Source organism: Dromiciops gliroides, chromosome 3, assembly GCF_019393635.1.
Source record: "Dromiciops gliroides isolate mDroGli1 chromosome 3, mDroGli1.pri, whole genome shotgun sequence".
NCBI lineage: Eukaryota > Metazoa > Chordata > Mammalia > Microbiotheria > Microbiotheriidae > Dromiciops > Dromiciops gliroides.
In genome coordinates this window covers 92,492,637-92,515,742 of record NC_057863.1, presented here as the reverse complement: position 1 = coordinate 92,515,742, position 23,106 = coordinate 92,492,637, and the positions used below count along the sequence as shown (strand labels likewise).

The window sequence follows — 23,106 nt, the reverse complement described above, 5'->3', positions numbered from 1 at the left end:
GACAATTTGCTTCTCCTTTAGGGGCTTCTGAATTAGTCTGGAGCAGTCAGAAGAAAGTTGAGCCAAACAAAAATCTGCAGGAATGTGATAAAGACTGAAAACTTAGGTGTGCAGTTAAATGGACAGCTCTGAACATGTAAATAAAATCTACAATACTCTGAACCATTAAAATGTAGTTCTAGGATCACCCCCTCTAGAAAATGGGAAAGCTCTCTCTGATTAAGGGTCTCTGCACACTAAATCCATAGCTCTCAAGCCCCCACCAATGTGTTTACTAATGAACCAGAGGACATGGATAGTTCAAGGTAAAGGTATTTAAAGAAATAACAATGAGAAAAAATAGCAATAGAATTCTACATACATATACACACAATTCTGGGATACATTTTCTCACAGAGAAAGATTCCATCAGTGGGAAGAATGAATGCAGAGAGAGATCACAAATAAGGGACATAGATAACAGATGTAGAGATATAGGATATAGAGAACATGCTGCCAATAGACATATTTGGAAGGACACTTCCATAGGGAATGCATATGCTAAGACACACCTTTGGTAAGACCATACGTGTAGCTAGGATACACACAGAGGAACAAAGCAATTTCTTCAGGGTCACTAATGATTTCTGTTATCATCATGGTAATATACCTATGCCTGCTATCATTGGATTCTTCTCACTACTGGACCTGCACTTGGGCATCACTGCTCAGCATGTACCCAGACATCATCATGGGTCTGCTGCTGCCTGCTGAGTATTGCCCAGTATATCTGCTATACTCTCCCTTTACTTCCTGCTTGGTCTATTTTACCTACTGCCACTTAACGGGGTTTAAACCTGAGTCTTTAACTGAGGAGCCATTTTGTCCCCCTAAAAAAAAAAAGGAATAACCTCTGATTCTTTTTTTTTAAATCTTAGCACAAAGGGTCACTCACTCAGTCAATAAACATTCATTAAGCACCTACTATGTGCCAGACACTGAGCTAAGTTCTGGGGATACAAAGAGAGGTGCTCAAAGACCTCATAATCTACTGGGAGACAAAAAGAATACAAATATGTACAAACAAACTATATACAGGAGAAATAGGAAGTAATGAAAAGGCCCTAGAATTAAGAGGGGTTGGGAAAGGATTCTAAACTTTATTCCTTTTAAAAGAAAGGTACACCCTTCATACCTCTAGCCATCAGTCTAAAGAAAAGCCTTTTTCTTCTATAATGAGAAAAACTGGTCATTTCTCAAAATCTTAGCTTCTTTTGGACCATAGGACATCCATCCAGCTAATTAGAGACCGCAGGCATTTAATCCATCTAAGATGAATCATAGTCCATTGTTCTGGACAACTATCTGACTTAGTATTAGAAATTCCTTATACTCTCCATTTATCCACTTATGGGAATACTATGCCCACAAAATCAGTTGGGGGAAAGTCTGTATTTCAAAATACAAACATATGCACACTTACACATGCACATATACAGACACAAGGGCTGTGGGTTTGAAATCTCTGTATTTCCTTACACTCTAGGAGATCCCTGGGTCTTCCATGAAAATGATTGGATATGGGAAAGCAAGAACAGTAAAAGGCTGAGTGAAGCTTCTAAGAAGCTATCACTCTGTACCTCAAATTCTTTGTTCAAATTTCTGTTATTATTGGATCTGTGTCATCAGCCACATGCCTCCCAGGCTACAGAAAGATCCACCATCTTCTTTCCCAAAGACTTTCTGTTGGATCAGTAATTTCTGTGATTCTCTCCCAAGGATTTCTTGTTTTCTTGGCCATGTGGCAATTGACTTGCCAATTTGAAATACTGAGCAAGCCCCATTATTCTCTTTCTTATCTCTTTACTCCAGGGCCTCTGATAGTGACTGAAGAGTTTCACTAAATCAAAGGGATTGATCTTCTGCCAATGTATTTCATTTCAGCTGGGTCCTTCTAACTTCTTAATGATCCCCTTCTGTACTTTGACATTTTACCCCATATGCCACAGTTGCAAACATTTTCTACTCTCCTTAAGCACTGTGCTTTCAGGAGATGACCTGCTCCTTTATTGAGAGAATAAGAACCATGGATTCAACTCTCTGCATTCTCTTTCTTCATGAAAAACAAAAACTCTTCTAAATCTTCACCCATGCTTTTCTCATACTATTCTTCTAGTTATTTAGATTGCTCTTGCTGTCTGTGGCTCTGAAGTATCCTAAGTCCAGTCAGTCTCCCAGAAGCTCAGGTGGACAATTGTGGGGTGCTATTTCTCTCTCTCTCTCTCTCTCTCTCTCTCTCTCTCTCTCTCTCTCTCTCTTTTTCTTTCTTTCTTTCTTTCTTTTTATTCAGAGCAATGAGGATTAAGTGACTTGCCCAGGGTCACATAGCTCGTAAGTGTTAAGTGTCTGAGGCCGGATTTGAACTCAGGTCCTCCTGAATTCAGGATTGGTGCTTTATCTACTGGGCCACCTACCTGCCCCCTTGGGGTGCTATTTCTAAGAGGCACAGGGGATAGAATACTGGACTTGGACTCAGAAAGACTTGGGTTCAAATCTCCCTTCAGACACTTAATAGCTGTACAGCCCTAGACAAATCACATATTTCTCTATGTCTCAATTTCCTTAACTTTAAAATGAAAGGTGTTAGACTTTGATGGGATCTAAGGTTCCTTATAGTTCTAAATCTATGATCCTTATCAGGTTCAATAGGCCCCTAATTGATATATGAAATGGGATAGGGGAAATTTTTTTTTTCTTTTGGCAAGAAATGGGTAATGGGAGACAATCTGGCTTTAGGACCTGCTATGTGTAGTTACAGCAGCATTTATAGTAACAGTCATGGCAGTGGCACTGCTATCCAATAATACATCCAAGGTTCCCCAATATTGTTGCATAGACTATCACCATCACTATCAGTTCAATTTGCTTTCTGCCTAGGGAATCGGGACATCCATGGTTGGCACATGTTAAAGAATTGCTTTTGAATTGGGATTACCCTGTGATGAAAAATTGTTGCCAGTTTTCCTTTCATCTCCCTTCATTGGGTCATTCAAAATGAGTTAGAAGAAACCTCAGCAGCCCTATAGATCAAAACACATTTGACAGGGGGTGGCTAGGTGGCACAGTGGATAAAGCACTGGCCCTGAATTCAGGAGTACCTGAGTTCAAATCCGGCCTCAGACACTTGACACTTATCAGCTGTGTAACCCTGGGCAAGTCACTTAACCCCCATTGCCCCACAAAAACCAAAAAACAAACAAACCAAAAGAAACCCAAAACACATTTGACAAAGAGCTTCCTTGATAGCATCCTTGACAAGTGGTCATCCAGCTTCCACTTGAAGAGGCAGTGGAGCACAAAAGAAAGACTGCCAGAGAGCCAGGTTTGAATATGGGTCTCACAGCCTGGTACAAAGGAAAGAATGGGGACTCTCAAGATTGAGGCCTTAGGTTCAGATCTGCCTCTGACATTTACATGTCCTTAGGATCTCAAGTCTGGGCCCTAGTTTTTTCATTTGTATGTAAGACTTTGGCAAATTGTTAAGAGGTAAAAAGCAAATATAGACAGTAAAATGTAAGGATGCATCCCATCTAGACTTCAGTTTTTTCCTTGTAAAGGGCGAGCCCCTTTCAGATATGAGTGAATCATTCTGTATCTTACAAAGGATGTAAAACCTGGAGTAGGCTCATTTGTACCTTGTAAACAAGGGAAGGTTTGATTAGGTCATTTGCATATGAAAAGGCTAGAAATGCTACTGGGGAACTACAGGAGACAATGAATATGTCCCTTGAGCACAGATTATCTCTGTACCTTTACTTTTCCACTCATTCACATTGGCCAACAGAAAAGAATTAGAATTTTTTCTTTCCAATAGAGTACTCTATACTTCAGAGCTTTTTGTTCATTATTAGGCATGTGACCCCTTCTGCTTATGCCCTAGACTACAGAGATGTGGATTTGGGAAGTGTACCGGATAGGCACCATAAGTTAGGGTGAAGTATGACTCAGTCTTATGTTAAGGAAAAGTTAAACGTTGTTGTTCAGTTGTGTCTGACTCTGTGACCCCATTTGGGGTTTTCTTGGCAACGATACTGGAGTAGTTGCCATATCCTCCTCCAGCTCATTTTACAGATGAGGAAATTGAGGTAAAAAGGGTTAAGTAAGTTTCCCAGGATCACACAGCTAGTGAGTGTCTGAGGCTGAATTTGAACTTAGGTCTTCCTGATTCCATGTCTGGTGTCCAAGGCTAAATACAGAGAATAGTAGAATGACCCTGCACTCCCACCTCCTGATGGGGAAATGGAAGACTTCAAAAGCAAGGCTACTTCTTAGGCAAGGGTGCCTGCTCTTTCTGAAAGAGAACAGTTGTACTCTAGCCAAGGACTGTGACTAAGCCTGGAGATGGAGAAAGGAGGCTTTGAGATCTGGGAGAACAGAATCATGAGCAAAGTCAACTGCCACATAGAGCAGAACCAAGACCTTAGGAGTGTAGACCATTAAGGCAAAAGAAGTACCTTGAGATAAGTGCTGTGTTGTTGAAATCCTTCTCAATTATAGACTCCCCCCAAAGCCATAATTCTATATCTTCTTTTTTTCTTTGGTCTCTCTCATAGAAACCTGAAGGCTTTCCCCTGAGCATGAAAAAAGTCTGGTTTGTTGTTTGTTTGTTTTAAATATTTACTTTGTCTTTTTAAACAATACTGAGTCACAGGTATTTGAAATAAAAATGAATATTTTTTTAATGAGAAATGCAGTTGGAAGAAAACAATTGAATAGGGAGCATTCCCTTTCTCACAGAGAAAAGGGAGAGATAAATCTAGCATTGAGGTGTTTTGCCAGAGTGAGGGAACTCTGGCTGGGGGCTCAGAGTTTAAAAAAAAAAAAGATGTTTTACATATCTTTCATAGGAAAACCCACTTAAGAAATGAGTCATTAGATGGATAAAAACAGGTAAACAGGAGTGACTGACCAACCCTGATTACCTACAGAATCTTGTAAAATAGAAAGATTATTCTAGATGATCTCTGAGTTCCCTTAGGACTGTTAAGGGCTAAAATTCTAGCTAGTCTGTCTAAAATATCTAATGAGTGGTTGCCAATAAATTATAAGCTTTAGCAAGAGTTAGGCTTTTAAGCATTTATTAAGGAGAATAAGAATTTGGTAAAGAGAGAGAGAAAGGCCTACATTCATCTATCTATTAAAGGGAGAGTGCATTTCTAGCTCCCTTCTCTGCCAGAGTCCCCAGGCAAGAAAGAGAGTCAGAGTGCCAGGCACGAACATCACTTCCCAAAACCAAAGAAAAGATGTATGGTCTTGCCCTCAAAGACCTTCACCTCATGGGCGGAGCTCTTCTATAGTAAGTCTCCAGAAGGTGGCATCATTCAAAAAACGGGGTGTTTCCTTGATGAAACAGTCAATTTATCATTTATATGTCATTATACTCTGGGTATGGTTTGGAATTATTGTATATATCACTAGTATATCCTCACTTATGCAGCATAGCACGCATTTTTACTATCATACTGTCTTTGGTGAAATTAATATGAGATTTAGGAAGTATGAAAACTTATCATTACAGAGACTAACTTGCTGTGAACTTTGATGCAGGCCCTGGAGAGAATATATGTGCAACAAAAGGAGAGACAGGTATATGTAAGTCCATGGTTTGCTTATGATGGCGACTATGTAGAGCACAATTGCTTGACACAGTCCAATTTTGTCCTCTCTCCCTCCTAATATAACCTAATTTAACTGAACTTGTTTTCTTTTTGTCTCACTCAGTCTAATCACCTGTGGCCTAGCACAATCACTGGCTGTCTCGAAACCATGAGATATGGTATGATAATCTTTCCATAAAATTTTTCAGGTGTCATGAACACATGCTAAATTTGGCTTTGATCCAGACACATGGTGGTAAAAAGTGTTATAGATTGCATAACTACCTCAACCCTCTATTATATAAAGGAGGGAATGTAATAGAATTTATTAATTTGATCATTGACAATGCTATGCTAAGGTTTAGTAAAAATCCAGCAATTCAAACAGTTAAAGAAGAGAATCCAGCTTTCTAGACCAGAGTCCAGAATCCAGTTTTCTACATCAGAGTCCAGAGTCCAGAGCCCAGTTTTTCCAGACCAGAATCCAGCTTCCTCCTAATGACATCTTACCACTTCAAGAAGACAAGAGAACTCAGAGACTTTATATGAACAGTTTTGTTTTGTTAGTTTTTGTTATCTCCTTCTGTTATTATATGCCATCTGTAACATGTACTCTCTGCAGAGGCCCTCCCTCTGTAAGACCAATGTCAAAGTGTCGTGTTCATGAGGGACTGCCCCTCTGGACAAAACTTTTCTCTCTCCCTTTTTCTATATTGATATTAACATATTATTAGCTAACATAGGATATTATTTTTGGCTGTTTCATTGAGCAAACTCATTCGTTTTTCAAATGAAACAAAGGGGGGAGTGTGGTAAAAACCGGAAGTTTTAGCTGAATAATTTGAAAGTTGAGCACATGCTACTGAAGCGGCTTTTGAAGGACCGCCCTTTTGGGGAGGAGACCGCCCGGAGAGCTGCCTGGAGAGCTGGCCAAGCACGCCGTGCTTCCGGGATGGCAGTTTAAAAACTAAGGGTGGAATGGAAGTTCGCACTCACTCTGGTTTTGCAGCTTAGCCTGACAACACATGCGTTTAGTGGTCGGCTCTGGTTCTCAGCCTGGCAGGCAGTTTTGGGATTCTGTGAGTTTTATAATGAAATATAGACTAAGCTTAGATCTAAGATTATTCATTTGTAGTTCTACTTTCCTATTTCCCTAATTGGTATCACCTTTTTGTTATCTAATTAACTCCCAAACAATAAAAGCTAATCCCTCACTGATTAAAGCTCAGAGGCTTCTTTTTCTTAGTGGTCTGGGAGATATATAAGGGAAAAGTTAAAGGGGGAGTTTAATGCTCTTATATACAATTTTAAATCTCACATGACTATAGGTCTATGTTTCTGTATGAAAACTATATGCCCATGGACAAGTTACTTTATCTAGTTTCCTCATTAGTAAAATTGGTATGATGGTATTTATACTACATACCCGACAGGATTATTATGAAGAAAGTCCCTTGAAGACTTTAAAGTGTTTTAGAAATGGGAATCCTTTCTTTTACAACCTGGATAATGTGGAGATGTTTTGTATGACTACTCATGTATAACTTTTATTGAATTACTTGAATTCTTGGGGGAGGGAAGGGGGGAAGTAGGGAAGAAGAGAAATTGAAACACAAAATTTTTAAAAATTGATGTTAAAATTTGTTTTTACATGCAATTTGGAAAAATAAAATTCTAAATAAATAGAAAAAAAAAGAAATGGGAATCATTTCTTCCTAAAGAGGATCACTCAACTTTGGGATAATTCTAATTTTTTTAAAGTTTTTCCTTTTTATTGAGTCAATACCTATCTTTCTTCCATTCAATGCTTCTAAATTTCTGTGACCAAATAGCAAACCCTTAAGATATCTAAATATAGCTTTCATGTCCTACCTGAATCTTCTCTTCCCTAATCTAAACATTCAGAATTCTTTAAACTGATTCTCAGATTCTCCTATCCCTTTAATATTATGGCTACCCTACTCTTAACATCTTCCAGTTTGTCAGTATACTTCCTAAAATGTAGAACCCCAAACTGAACACAATCCTTCCAATATGGCTTGAGTAGGGCAAAATACTATCACCTTTTTTTTCTGGACTCTCTGCTTCTATTCACACTGCCTAAGATAATATTAACTTATTTTGGGTTGTTGTGGTTTTAAACCTTTTTGGCTGCCTAAGGTTCCAAAGTTACATTGGTGTCCAATTTAGGGTCACCTAGGAGAGAGGACTGCATGTCACTGGCCTAAATAAACACAAGGATGCCACTTAAATCTAAGAGAGGAAGGCAGTGTGTGGCTTCAGGAAGAAAGGGGGAGGGACAAATAAGATTTTAGTCAGAGACACACCTAAAACACACGCCTAAAATACACAGCTAAAACACATGCTTAAAATATACATCTAAAATACATGCCTAGGGGCAGCAAGTTGGCGCAGTGGAGGAGGACCTGAGTTCAAATCTGACCTCAGACACTTAACACTTACTAGCTGTGTGACCCTGGGCAAGTCACTTAACCTCAATTGCCTCACCAAAAAAAAAAAAATACACGCCTAAAATACACATCTAAAACACATGGCTAGAACACATGCCTAAAACACACAGCTAAAACACACACCTAAAACACATGCCTAAAAGACACATCTGAAACCTATGGCTGAAACACATGCCTAAAATACATGCCTAAAACACACGTCTAAAACATACACCTAAAACACCCTGGAGGTACATAAAAAAGTGACATCTTTGCTAATGATGTCATGCTAAGATGTCTACATCCTAGCCTATGTAGGTGTAGCCACATGTAGGTATGTGTTGGCGTGTTGGTAAAATATTCTGTGGGAAGAAGAGTCTGCTGGGTCTTCTCGAGTAGCCAGGATCTTGCTGATGGAAGGCAGAGAATGTAGTTAGAGAGGAACAAATAGTACAGCAAGAAAACAGAAAGAAGGCAGTTCCTGCTGAGTAACAGAGGGAGAGGGCACCTATTCCCAGAAAATAGCTTCATCTGACATCCAGTGAGCAAGAAAGGACACGGAGAGAGAAACAAGAGAATTAAGGGAGGACAAAGAGGAAGAGAGCAAGTTCAGTATAAAGTGTAATATTGCAAAGAACTTGTAATATTAAAAAGAACTTTAAGGGGCAGTTAGGTGGTGCAGTGGATAAAGCACTGGCCCTGGATTCAGGAGGGCCTAAGTTCAAATTCAGCCTCAGACATTTGATACTTATCAAACAACAAAAAAAGAACTTGAAGGAAAAGAAATACAGAAAAAGAAAAAAAGAAAAAGAAATACAGGAAGGTTAGTATCCTCATTCTTGAGATGAAGGGAAATGGCAAAAAGAAAGTAATCTAAGTAGAAAGAGAAAGAGGGTTTTCAAAAGAAGCCATGCATGACTAATTAAATCTGTATTGATATGATGTATAGCATAATTGAAAATAAGAACATGTAATATGAGTAGCATAAAATTACAGAAGTCCAGAAACACAGTCTTAGCAGAGCCTTTACTATGCTGCAGTATCTGAGGACATTGCCCTATGATGGTATGCTAAATTACTTGTCAATTAATTTAAAATATTATTAAGTGTCTATGTGTGGTGGAAGGTGCATGACAGAGTAGCCTTACCTTTGACATTTAAGCCCTAGCTGCATGAACCTGGGCAAGTCACAACTCTTGTGTGCTTCAGAAAGATGCCTAGGACTTATCAATTAAGTTATAGACTACTTAATTCTCTATTGGTGGAGAAAGGTCCCTATAAAGACAAGATCATAAATCCCTTACACATTTATATACTATATGTAATCTACTGCTAGACACTGAGGATAAAGAGGCACAATTTCATAATGCCTAGACCCTAGCTGAAAGTTCTATCCCAATTAGACATATTTTTTGTACCCTATAATTATGTCTTGAATCCCATTAGTACAAAATTCCTATACCAATTGTTATACTGGCTCTTAGTAAAGAAGAAATAGATAATTAGGAAAAGAAATTCCCTCTATGGATAGAGCCCTGGAATTGGAATCAGGAAGGCCTGAGTTCAAATCCAGTCTTAGACTTACTAGTAATAGATGTATTTACCTGTTGTTAAACATTCATCAGTCTGTCTCTTCCCAGAATTGATATTTGAGTCCAAGTCCTCTGGCTCCAGATCCAGTATGCTTTCCACTGTACTATGTCTCCTCCTAATTGATGGTTTATGTGTCCAGTTATAGTCTTACCTGATTCTTGCTTAAAATGGTAATTGATTCTATCTTGCCCATCATTGTCCTCTAAAGAGGATTTGCCATTTACCTGGGGATAGTCATGGTAACCTTGGCCACAGTTAAAAAAACAAAGCTGCCTACAGCTAGCAAAAGACTGTTTGATCCAATACCAATGAATCAATGCAATAATTTGTCCTAATAATATTATCTCAGCCACAATAGATTTGAAGAGGTTTTATTCTTTAAATTACCTGTTATTATAATAACATTATTGTAATAGTAATTGACTTAATTCCTTTAAGGGTATTTTTATTCATTCCTTAGTTATTTTCTCCAGTGATGTAGAGCACAATTTTGTATGAGCATTGGCAGATGACAGGAATGAATTTCTGCAGCCAATACTTTTACCCCCTCTACACACACATATCATCTATCTAGTACTAGGACAACCTTCTGGTGATAAACCTCTGCTCTCCTTCCTAAGCTAGTGCTCAGAAGATAACCATACAACCTACATATTCAAAGTCTTTTGAGTCTGGTGAAACTAAACATAGATTTTGTTCTCTGCTAGGACAGTCTTTGAAAACCTAGGATCATCCTTGTGCTATAATGAGAGATCAGAATATGGTCATTAATCATTTAGCATTCTCTCAAATATTCCAATGCAGCGGTATCTCATTAATTAACCCATCCATGCCTACTTTCCCCAAAAGTTCACTACACAAAGTCTATCCTTCCTCCATTTATCCCAGCATTATTGGGGAACCATTGGAGTATTCTGGTCGCCCATCTGCATTTCTTGTTCTTGCCACCAGTCCATCTTCTCTTTCTGTCATATTATTCTTTGATGAATCCTTTATTTTCATTCTTCTTCAGAGTTCCTCACCGATCATATGTTGCATTCTGTTTGTCACATCTACTAGGCACCTTCCCATGGCTCTCGGTGTGATTCTCATTGTCCGTTCTTTGGAGGCAGTGGTATGCCAAGTCTTGATGTCATAAAGCAACTCCTGTAAAATGATAGTATTGAAAAATAGCCATTTGCTCTTATGGGAAGTTAGTAGTAAGTAAAACATATTTTGCAGTTTCATGAAAGGAATCATGTCTTTCTCTTTTTCTACTTGGAGATCAGTACATTGTTCATCTATATTGTTTGTTTCAAATATATGTACTACTGGACAAAATCTTTAGGACATATTTTCAGATATACTTTGACATCTGGGCAATAGACATTTTTCATCCATTTGGTCTTTACTGTGTGGATGAACAGGCTAAACTCTTTTGATTGATGAGAAATACCTTCCAGAAGGCTCTACAATGTCTCGGGGCTTGATGCAATCAGCATAATCTCCCTCTGTCTCTGTCTCTGTCTCTCTGTCTTTCTCTCTCTCTATATATATATATATTTGTCTCTCTCTCTCTCTCTGTCTCTGGAACTCATCAGCCATAAGAAATCCTTTTGGGATATGTACTTCATGCTGAATCTCCTTCATCTCACTGGCAAATACTTTTGGCTAGCATATCTTTTGCTATTTTATTCTTCATCTAATATTTACTTATAGAGTCGATGAACAGTTAATTTCTATTAAATTTTCCAGGAATTCTGAATTAGCTTGATAGACATAGAAATAGACATATATGGATAGAAGACACTTGATGGTAAAAGAATCTGTAAAGTATTATCTTGTACCTAATCAAAACCTTTTTCATAATCAATGAGTACAATGAAATCTTATATTTCCTAAATTTTCAAGTTAATTTTCATGAAGGAAAATGGTCCATGGTTGAATACAATTTGTGAAAGTCTGTCCCCTACTTAATATCCTCAATGACTATGTTCTCTGTGAATAGATGCACATATAGGTTGGTAGTTGTTGATTTGTTCATGGCTACCTTTTTGGGGGGATTTCATTTTTGAAATCTTCCCTCCATTAGATACCTTATAAGAAAGTCCCTCAATTGTATCACTTCCAGCATACATATCCTCTGCAAATATTTAATTCAATCCGATTGCTTTACCTCTTTTTTCTCTTCAGTGCCTTCTGTTCTTTCTGTAAACATTTCAAGGACTGTTATGTTAGGGTTCAGTTGTAGTGGTTCCACTATCCATGATGGGAACAAATAGTTTGTTATAATATTTTTTTGAACTTTTTTATTTTTCTTATGTTTATAGACATTTTTGCATTTTTATCTTTGAATACCCTGGGGATGACCTTGCTTAGTTGGACATCTTGCCAAACTTTCTTTAGACTGCTTTTACCCTCCACTAATTCTCTTTGCTTTATGAGATCATACTACTCATAATCATTCATCATTCTTCTTTTTGTAAGATTTTACAAAAGTTTGTATTCTAATCTGATGCTACCTTTGGCAGTCATCTCTCTCCATTTAGCAAATAGATCAAAGGTTTGATAGCTAAGGTACTTCCTGAGTTCTTTTGTTCTCTTTGTCATAGTAATTAATTTACATGTGTTTAACTTCTGGACAACATTATTGTAGTTAGTATTGATGTGATTTCTGTTGTTTATTTGTAATTTTGGATTTTCAATAGTCTGTTTAAACAATTTGGAGTTAAATCTTATTAATTTTATACTCATATCTTTTCAATATTATTCTTTCTTTTTATTTATTATACATTCTGATATTAACTCTGATGAGTCAATGGTCTGACTGTACATAGACAGTTGACTCAGGGATAACTCCCACCTGCATAATAAGTCTTTTCCTGTCTGTTAAAATATAGTCAGTTTCAACCCACTATGAATAGTCCAAGAAAAAATAAACACAAAAGAGAACACATAAAAAAGAGAATTACCTTAAAAATAAAATATCTAAAGTAATAAGGTAGCAAATTGGGATCATAAGTAACCAGATCTCAGAGAAGGAAATCAAGCTAGCTGAAAAAGAACCACAAGAGAGGAAAAATAAATTTCTGGCCCTGGTAGATTTGTAGAAAGATTATAGAAAACTTTTAAGGAACAATTAATAGCTTTACTATACAAATTATTCTAAAAATTTGAGAACAAAAGTAATCTATCCAACTCATTTTATGACAAAAAATATTTTCCTAATACATAAACCTAGGAAGGATTAAGCACAAATGAAGAACAATAGACCAACATCATTAAGGTATAGCAATTCAAAAAATTTCATTAAAGTCTTACTAAACATAGAAATTTATCCAAGAAATCAATCATCATGACCAGGTTGGATTCATATCAGAGATATAAGGATGGTTAAACATTAGGAAAATAATCAACATAATTACTCACATCAAAACCCCAAACCACATGATTATTTTAACAGATGCAGAAAAAAACCTTTGACAAAGTACAATCTAAAAACCCTAAAAAGTATTGCCATAGAGGGATCTTTTTTGTACACACCGAAAACCAAGAAGAATCATCATATCAGTGGTGATATACTAGACCCTTTCTGAATAAGCATAGGGGTAAAAGAAGGATGCCTTCTCTCTCTATTATTATTATTCACTATGGTTCTAAAAATTCTAGCAATATCAACAAGAGAAGAAAAAGACATTAAAACCTTAAAAATGGACAAAGAGGGGGCAGCTAGGTGGTGCAGTGGATAGAACACTGGCCCTAGAGTCAGGAGGACCTGAGTTCAAATCTGGCCTCAGACACTTAACACTTACTAGCTGTGTGACCCTGGGCAAGTCACTTAACCCCAATTGCCTCTCTCACACAGACACACAAAAGATGGACAAAGAGACAACATTGTACCCCTTTGCTGATGACATGATGATTTACATAGAATATCCTAGGCTATCTTCAAAGGAACGAATTGAGACAATAATTTCAGTAAAGTTGCAGGCTATGATATAATACACACGAACAAACAGCATCTCTATATATTACTGACAGAATCCAAAAGGCAATAATAGAAATAGCTATAATAATAAAATAACTATTTGAAATAACAACAAAATGCATAAAACATTTGGGCATCGATCTACCAAACAGCAATCAATCCTTGTATAGATTCAATTACATAATGTTCCTCAAGGAAATAAAGAACAAATTTAAAAGCTGGAGAAATAGTCAGTGCTCGTGGTTGGATCATGCCAACATAATAAAAATAACAATACTATCAAAGTTAATTTACAGACTTAATATTATACCAATCAAATTACCAGAGAGACATTTTATAGTGCTTGATAGGATAATAACAAAATTAATTTAGAGGAACAAAGGATCTAGAATATCAAGGGGAAATATGAAAAATGAGGGATGAGCACTTCTAGACCTCAAGTCATCATCATAAAACAACCACCTTCAAAGCTCTTTGTTACTAGTTTAAAAATAGAAAATTAGATCAATAAAAGACTGGAAAAGGGAGATTAAGAAATAATGTTACACAGTAATTTACTGTTTGATAAACCTGAAATATAAATTACCTAGAAAAGAATTCCACATTTGATAAGTGCTTCTGGGGAACTTGGAAAGCAGTATGGTAAAAATTGAACTTAAACCAACATCTTATACCATATTTCATAATAAATTCAAAATGGATTTGTGACCTGAATATTAAGGATCATACCATAAAAAATATGAGAAGCATATTACATTTCTTTTTCAGTTATAAATAGGAGATGAATTCCTCACCAAAGTAAAGAGGCTATTACAAATATAATAAAATACATAATTATGTATAAAATACATAATTTTTATTATATTAAATTGTAAAGCTTTAATATATAAAACAAATTAATGCATCTAGTATAAGAAGGGAAGTAGTTGAATGGTGAAATATTTGGTATCAAATGTTTCTGATAAGGATTTAGTATTTACATTATATAGAAAATTAACACGAATACACTAAAATCATTCCTCAATAGATAAGAGGTCAAAGGATATGAAAAATATGTTCTCATATGAAGAATTATAGATTATAGATTATAGAATTATAGATTATAGATTATAGAAAAGAATGTTCCAAGTCACTAGTAAGAATAGAAAAGCAAATTAAAAAACTGGAGGTTTTACCTCAAACCCAGAAAATTGGCAGAAGAAAATAAATGGGAATCATCAATATTAAAGGGGTTATAGAAAGACCAGCAAACTGATGCATTGTTGGTAGAATTGTGAATTAGTACAACTCTTCTGGAACATAATGATAAATTATGTAAATTAAGTATCTAAAGTATTTACACTCATTGATTCAAAGACCCCCCACTGCTAGGGATAGACTCCAAAGAGGTCACTGACAAAAACAAAGGCTCCATATACATGATAGCACTTTTATGGTAGCAAAGAACTAGAAACAAAATGGATATCCATTGACTGGAGAATGGCTAAATGCACTATGGTGGTGTTATTTAGTTGATTAGTCATGTCTGACTCTTTGTGATCCCATTTGGGGTTTTCTTGGCAGAGATACTGGACTGGTTTGCCATTTCCTTCTCTAGCTCATTTTACAAATGAGGAAACTAAAGCAGACAGGGTTAAGTGATTTACCCAGGGTCACACGGCAGTGTCTGAGGCCAGATTGGAACTCAGTTCCTCCTGACTCAAGGTCCAGTCCTCTATTTTTAGAGGCAGCTGGATGACACAGTGAATAGACTGCCAGTCCTAGAGTCAGACAATTCAGAAAGGTCATGTGCTAAAAGATATGGCTGAAAGTTGAAATATTTGGCAACTAGAAACTGAAATGGGTGGGTCACGCCCTAGATTGTTAAACAAAATTGCCCCCAAATTGGCTTTCTTCTTGTGCCTCAGTGCTCAGGAAATGACCCATGGAAGGCCCAAGGCATGGCCAGGTACATCACTGGCTGACATTCACCAAAAGATGGATTTCATAGCAGTTTTTGTCAGATGTTCCCCGTGTTTAAAATATTCTTCTTCTTGCAAAAAAAAAAAAAAAAAGACAACTACCCTCTGATTGACTCAGTGGTAAAAAAATATATCTTTGTTATTATTATTTCTTAGTCAAGACACAAAAAACAGCTGTGACATTTTGTTTGATACGAAATCCTGGGCGCTATGGGGAGCCACTTTGAATGTGTAATTCAGTGATTTATTTAGGCAAAGACCTACAACAAGCCCAATGTTGGGCAGTAGGGCTTACTCTGCCTACTGATGAAGTCCCTTCATATTCTATTATGAGAAAAATGAAGTCATCCCTTTGCCTTGGAGTAGTGTTTGAGATCCATAATTTTCAGACTGGATCTGAAGGGGAAAAAAAGCTCAGATTCATAAACCTCTTTAAAGGTTTATAAAGCTTTTCTCTCTCAATGATCCTGTGACAAACCTATTACAAACCTCCTCCTCCTTCTTTTTCTACAGATAAGGAAACTGAGTCAATTAAGTGACTTAGATGAGGTCACAGAGCTTGTAAATATCACAGTCAGGCTCTAAATGTCTAAGTCTAGGCCTTTTCCTGCAACATTTTTGTATGACCATCAGTGTTTATAGAACATACAGAGATGTGATATTTATAAATGTCATTTGTAAAATGACTTACACATATACGATAAATACAAATATGTGATACAAATATCATTTGTAAAGTAATTAATATATAGGATAAATACAAACATATATTTACAAATATGTCATTTGTAAAGTGATTTACACATATATGATAAATATAAACATATATTTATAAAAATGTAATTTGTAAGGTGATTTATAATATATGATAAATACAAATATATTATATTTATAAATGTCATTTGTAAAGTGATTTCTACATGTGTGATAAATATAAATATGTATTTTATATAATTTATAAAATTGTTTATACATATATGATAAATACAAATATATTATTTTATAAATATATCTTTTAAAAATGATTTACATATATGATAAATACAAACACAATTTTACTAATATGCCATTTGCAAAATTATTTACACATGTGTGATAAGTTTAACTATATGGCTTTACATATGTCATTTGGAAAGAGATGTACACATATGTGATAAATACAAATATATGATTTTACACACATGTCATTTGGAAAGTTGTTTACACATATGTGATAACTACACATGTGTGGTTTTACATGTATGTAATTTATAAAGTGATTAAGACATGATAAATACAAATATATGATTTTACAATGATGTAATTTGTAAAGAGATTTCTACATATATGATAAATACAAATATGTAATTTAAGATATATGGAGCATTTTAGACATCTTTGCTCTGCTAGGTAAAATGTCATAAGGCCTTTTTGCCTCAGTTCCAATGCCACTTCTTCCTTGATCCTTATAGTCATTAGTGGTTCTTCCCCATCTCTAACCTCACTTAAACTTGGCTTACGTCGCTTGTGTATCTTTTGGTATCATTGATATTGAGGTCTATTCTACCTATAAGATTTGAGCTCCATGAGGGCAAGCACTAAGAACTAGTTAATCTTAACAATGTTCTGCACATAGTAGGAACTTTGTAAATATTTTTAATAGTTGAATATCACCAGCCTTGGAAACAGTTTCCAAAAATCTTTAGGTCTTTAGAAATTCTTCATTCCTGGAAAACTACATCTTCTCACAGACATCTTCCCATTACCTTCCTTTTTTTTTTTCTTTTGGGCAGGGCAATGAGGGTTAAGTGACTTGTCCAGGGTCACACAGCTAGTAAGTGTCAAGTGTCTGAGGTCAAATTTGAACTCAGGTCCTGAATCCAGGGCTAATGCTTTATCCACTGTGCCACCTAGCTGCCTCACTGTGTGTTTTGTTGTTGTTTTTATTTTAAAGACTAGGTTTCTCTATCTTTCTCAGGCTAGAAGTACAATGGAGAGTTATAGTTGCAATCCTAATACTGATTGGTATGGAACCTTTGATCTGCTACATTTTTCTAACCTTGACTTGTTTTCCCTTCCTTGGGCAGCCTGATGGTCCTCCACTCCTGGGGTAGGAGGACTTACCATGTTGGTGCCAATGTAATCCCTACTGAATCTTGGAACTCCTGAGTTCAAGCCATCCACCAGTGTCAGCCTTCCTCCTGCACCACCACACAGTTGCCCCTTTTCTTTGGCCCCCAAATCATTATGAAAACAAAGTTACCACCCCACACTCTGACCCAAAACTTAGTAGAAAGTGAACTAGAATGGATGAGAAAGAGGGAAGAGTGTGTATAACTTCTTTTCGGTTTGCTAAATTCTGTGCTTTGAGCCTACTATGATTTGCACACTATACAGATTATTTATTTTCATAGCCAGCACTGTCCATGACTGAAATACTCCAAACTATCTGATCACTTCATCTTTGAAATCTGGAATGAATTAAGGTAGAATAAGAAAGACAGTAACATATAGTTAGCCAACATAAGACAATAATCAAAACCTCAAGGAACTGTGATCTTGTTGGAATACTGCAGTAGGGTATACCATAGCTGTTGTTATTCATGTTGTCTCCCCCATTAGAAGTTCCTTGAGGGCAAGGATTGTATTTGTCCTTTTTAGTATTCCTAGCACTTAGCACAATTCCTGGTACATAGCAGGCATTTAATAAATGATAAATATGATAAATAAATGACTGACTACTTAGCTGCTATCTTGAGGGAAAGATGAATAAATTGAAGAATAGAATTACATAAAATAAGTTTGTTGTTCTCTACTTGTTTCAGACTCTTTGTGACCCTATTTGGGGTTTTCTTGGCAAAGATACTAAAGTGGTTTGCCATTTTCTTCTCCATCTTATTTTACAGATGAGGAAAGTGAGGCAAACAAGATTAAATGACTTATCCAGGGTCACACAGCTAATACGTGTCTAAGACCAGATTTGAACTCATGAAGATGAGTCTTCCTGATTCTAAGCCCAGTGCTCTAACCACTATGGTGCCACCTAGCTGCCCTAAAATGGGTTAGATTTTAATAATATCCCTAATAATACAAAATATTTTAGAATTATTAATCAGAATTGGAAAGGACTCCATGCAAGGGACAAGAGCTGTATATCTAGAGCCAGACAATACATCTGACAAGAAACAAAGAGAGTATCTCTCAGTCACTGACCCCATTCTCTTCAACAACCACAAAAAGCCAATTTCTCATTCATACTCTGATGACCTTTGTGAAGCCAACCTGTAGAATTCTCATCTTCCTGGCAGTAATGAGTAGGATTAACAAACAGAAATTTGAGGGGATGGGGTTTCAGTAAGATATAACACCCCATAAAATATAATCTGCTTTTCAATAACCATCATCACCTGCAGCCTATTACGCCTAACAATATTTGTTCAGCGAATATTTATTTTTCTAAATTATTTATTTTTTAAGGAAACACCCAAATAATTATGCTGAAAGGATGTTGACTCAGACTGAATTCCCCAGGGGAGCTAATTTAACAGCAGCTCTGGTGTCTCCAGAAAATTTAAATGGGAGAGATGGGGACATTAGTATATGTCTAAGATTACTTGGCTTCCTGGGTTCTTTTTTCTTCTTCTGAAGTTGTTTTGGTTTTTAGAAAAAAAAATATATATACACACATACATGCCTATGTATATGTGTGTATATATAATTACATATACATAATTACACATGTGTATGTGTATATGTATATGTATGCATGTATGTATGATGAGGAACAGGGAGAGAAAGAAAGCACACACACACACACACACACACACACACACACACACACACACACACACACACACACCCTTGTCAAGATTTGCCAGAGAGCTACTCCCTTCCTTTTCCTTCAGCCTGAGGCTCAGTCTAGCCTTTCTCTGCTACTCAGCAACACTGAGCTCATACTGACCCATTCCCTTCCTTTCTTTTAACCTCAGTCCAGGAAGAATCTATTCTCCATTCAACCTAGTCCCTTTGTATTGAAGCCAAATTGTATTCTGCCCTTCCTTTTACAGTTACACCAAGCGCATCTTGGGCGAGACTAGGGATGGAGGCCAAATACATATCCTTTCTCCCTCTTCATAGGCAACTTCAGTGACCAACTTTTCAAGCTAATCATAAGTCAGGGGCCAGAATTTCTGCTAGGGTGGTCTAACTTGTTTAACAGAAAGCACACATGTTGGTTTAGGACTAGAAGAAATTGATCCTTGCCAACATCGCTTTTGTGTCTTGTAGGTCTTTTCAACCATGTTCTGGCTATGCTAACTGTGATCCAGTCAACATAAGGATTCCTGTTTCTTATCCTTTGAGCTAATGAGTTCAATTAGAAGGTTCAAATGCCAATGTTCAATGGACAAACCATGGGTGGTCAGTATGTATGTTTATAGGAACCACTAATATTTTCCATGAGTCAATTATCAAAAGAAAATGGATGCTAAAATTTTTTCAAAATAGGGAAGCCTAGACTTCACATTTCACTGCATGGATCTCACATGCCCATAGTTTGCCAATGACAACAACTTTATTAGTAGCTTTTAAAATCGCTGTTTAATAGCAGAAAGTTTCCAACCCCAGTGACATACCCTTCACCATCACTGTTAAATAATCCATCAGAAACTGTTTTGATATAGCAAAATTTCCTCAAAGCTCAATATTATGGGGGAAGAGTTATGAAACATTGGAAGAAACCATTGAGAGTTTCTGGGTATTTAAAATCAAATGAGAATTTTTTCTGTCTAGTTGGGCGGCAGACAGGATAGCATGCTGCACTTGGAATCAGGAAGATCTGTGTTCTAATCCTGATTTAGACATTTAAGTAGTGGTATGATCCTAAGCAACTCACCCAGCTGAGTCTTAGCTTCTTCATTTGTAAAATGAGGGGCTTGGTGTCACTGGCTTCCCTTCCGGTTCAACACCTGTTTTTACAGAGAATCATGAGACCAGATTAAATTTGTGCTTCAGTGGGAAAAAGGGCTGAATTTGGAGCCAGTTGCAAGGCATGTGACCTTAGAGGTACCAGATCTGTGCAGTGGGAAAAAATACCCCCCCAAAACAACCCACTGGATTTGGAATCAAAGACTAGGGTTCTAATCCTTCCCCTGGCACTTCCTGTGTGAACTTCTTCAAGTAATTTAATGTGCCCACTCTGTTTCTTCTGTATGAAGGACAATGGGGGTGGTGGGGTAGAGATGACTTCTGAGATAATCTCTAGTTTTAAATCAATGAAACAGTGTTCTGATATTGTAGTGATTTTTGGCCCACTTACTCTGCTCCCCACTCCACCCCCAACATTATAGCCCCACTCTTTCACAATTGGAACTTTCTTTACCACTTTAGGATGCCTAATTAGGATATCAGGTTGTTAGTTTAGGACTCCTTGATTACCTCCTGAAGGAAGATTCCTAAGGGCCTCTGGGAATGTCCTTTGACATTCCTGACCTCTGGTCCTATGTTAGGACATCTTATCCTATCAACCCTGGGCAAGGAGTCTGAGACTCCAATACTTAACTGTGTAGATTCCTCTTAAGGAAGGGCCTGGGAGCATGACTCTTACTTCCCAATGACCTCTTGAATTTCTAATCTATAGGTTCTCAAAGTGTGATCCAAGGGCCCCTGGTGGTCCCAGAGACCCTTTTAGTTGATCCTGGGGTCAAAGCTAGTTACATACCAATACTAAGATGTTGTTTGCCTATTAAAACACTTTCCTTTTCCAACTACCTGTCTATGTGTGGATGACATTTCTTCATATACTTCCACCAAAACAACGTGTCACAATAGCTTGAACAGAGAAGCTAGGTGCTGCAGTGGACAGAGTGCTGGACCTGGAGTCAGGATAGACCCAAGTTCAAATTCAGTTTCAGATATTTAGTAGCTGTATGACCCTGGGCAAGTCACTTAACCTCTGCCTGTCTCAGTTTCCTCATCTGTTAAAATAATAAAATAATAGCCACCTCCTTCCCATGGTTATGAGGATAAAATGAAATAATATTTGCAAAGTGCTTTGTAAACCTTAAAGTTCCATTCAAATGCTAGCTATTGTATGAGAATCCAGCTGTCTTCTATTAAGCCAGACATTAAAGAGATGTGCAAAAATATGTAAAACAATTGTACTCTTCATACTGATTTTTCTTTTGTTTTGGAAAATGGGTATCTTCATAAAATATGTTCACATGTCATGGGTTTGTTATTTTAAAAAATGATTTAATATTTTATACCTTTATCAGTTTTCATTTCTGATAGGGTAAACAGAGATCTAAGCCATATAGACAAAAGCTATTTAGGGTCCTCAATACTTTTTAAGAATACAAAGAGGTCCTGAGGACAGGAAGTTTAAAAGCCACAGTTCTGATCAGGAACTAGGGTGCTTGCCCTGAACCTCATCGTCTTTGGTTACTCTCATGAGCAGAGCTGATAAATATAATGGGAATGTTTCCCCACTTCGTTCAAGCTATTATTTTATTAAGCTATCATTCTAGCTTCTATCATGAAGAAGTAGGGATATTTCCAGTAGTTTCTTTTTCTTTTCTTTTTTTTTTTTAGTGAGGCAATTGGGGTTAAGTGACTTGCCCAGGGTCACATGGCTAGTAAGTGTTAAGTATCTGAGGCCGGATTTGAACTCAGGTACTCCTGACTAGAGGGCCAGTGCTCTTTCCACTGCGCCACCTAGCTGCCCCTCCAGTAGTTTCTAAATGGAATGGGCCAAGGGATTAAACCCCAAGCCTGTCTGATCTTTCCTCATTGCAGGGCGATAAGGGTTAAGTGACTTGCCCAGGGTCATACAGCTAGTAAGTGTCAAGTGTCTGAGATCGGATTTGAACTCAGTTCCTGAATCCAGGGCTGGTGCTTTAACCACTGTGCCACCTAGCTGCCCCACTATTTTTTTTTCCCTACAAGGACCAAACCCTACTATCTCCCTCCCTTTCAGTCACACAATGAAGAAAGTTCCCATGCTATATATGGGGATCAGCCCTTAAGACACAAAATTGGTAAGGGACAAATGGTAGGAGGGAGGAGGGGCCAGGGCACGGACAATGAGTATTGAGGGAACCACCTGGTTGACTTGCACCTCACCTTGTGAACTTTTTCATCTCCCCAGTGAAAAGAACAGGGCTGCCTCCTCCCAAAGGAAGCACCTGGATCTGTGAATTGTTCTCTGCAGTTCTCCGTTCTTTCCTTGATGCTGGGCCAAGGCTGAAAGGGAGGCGAAAAGTTCAAAGCTCAGTCCATGCTGGAAAAGGGGCAGAAAACACGGTCCATGCTCAGGCCAGAGACCTCCCCCCCCCCCCCCCCCCCCCCCCCCCGCCCCAGGCATAGCTCAGCTGGAGCTGGCTTTCTCTGAACATCCTTGATTTGGTTAGCTCTCCCAGCCAGGGCCCCAGCTTTGAATCTAGGGGCCCAGGCCAGACCAATCCTTTGATCTCCCTAGCTGTATCTTTGTTACTACTGAGCTCCACTCAGTGCAGTCTTAT

General features: G+C 37.3%; 1 long non-coding RNA gene across 1 annotated transcript; it reads right to left on the bottom strand.

The window, feature by feature from the left end:
* Nucleotides 1-10,118: 10,118 nt before the first annotated feature.
* Nucleotides 10,119-22,824, bottom strand: LOC122751596. Its single transcript, XR_006355798.1, has 3 exons — nucleotides 22,709-22,824; nucleotides 20,481-20,553; nucleotides 10,119-10,825 (listed from the first exon to the last, which is right to left on the bottom strand). It is a non-coding gene; the product is annotated as an uncharacterized LOC122751596 (long non-coding RNA).
* Nucleotides 22,825-23,106: the final 282 nt, after the last annotated feature.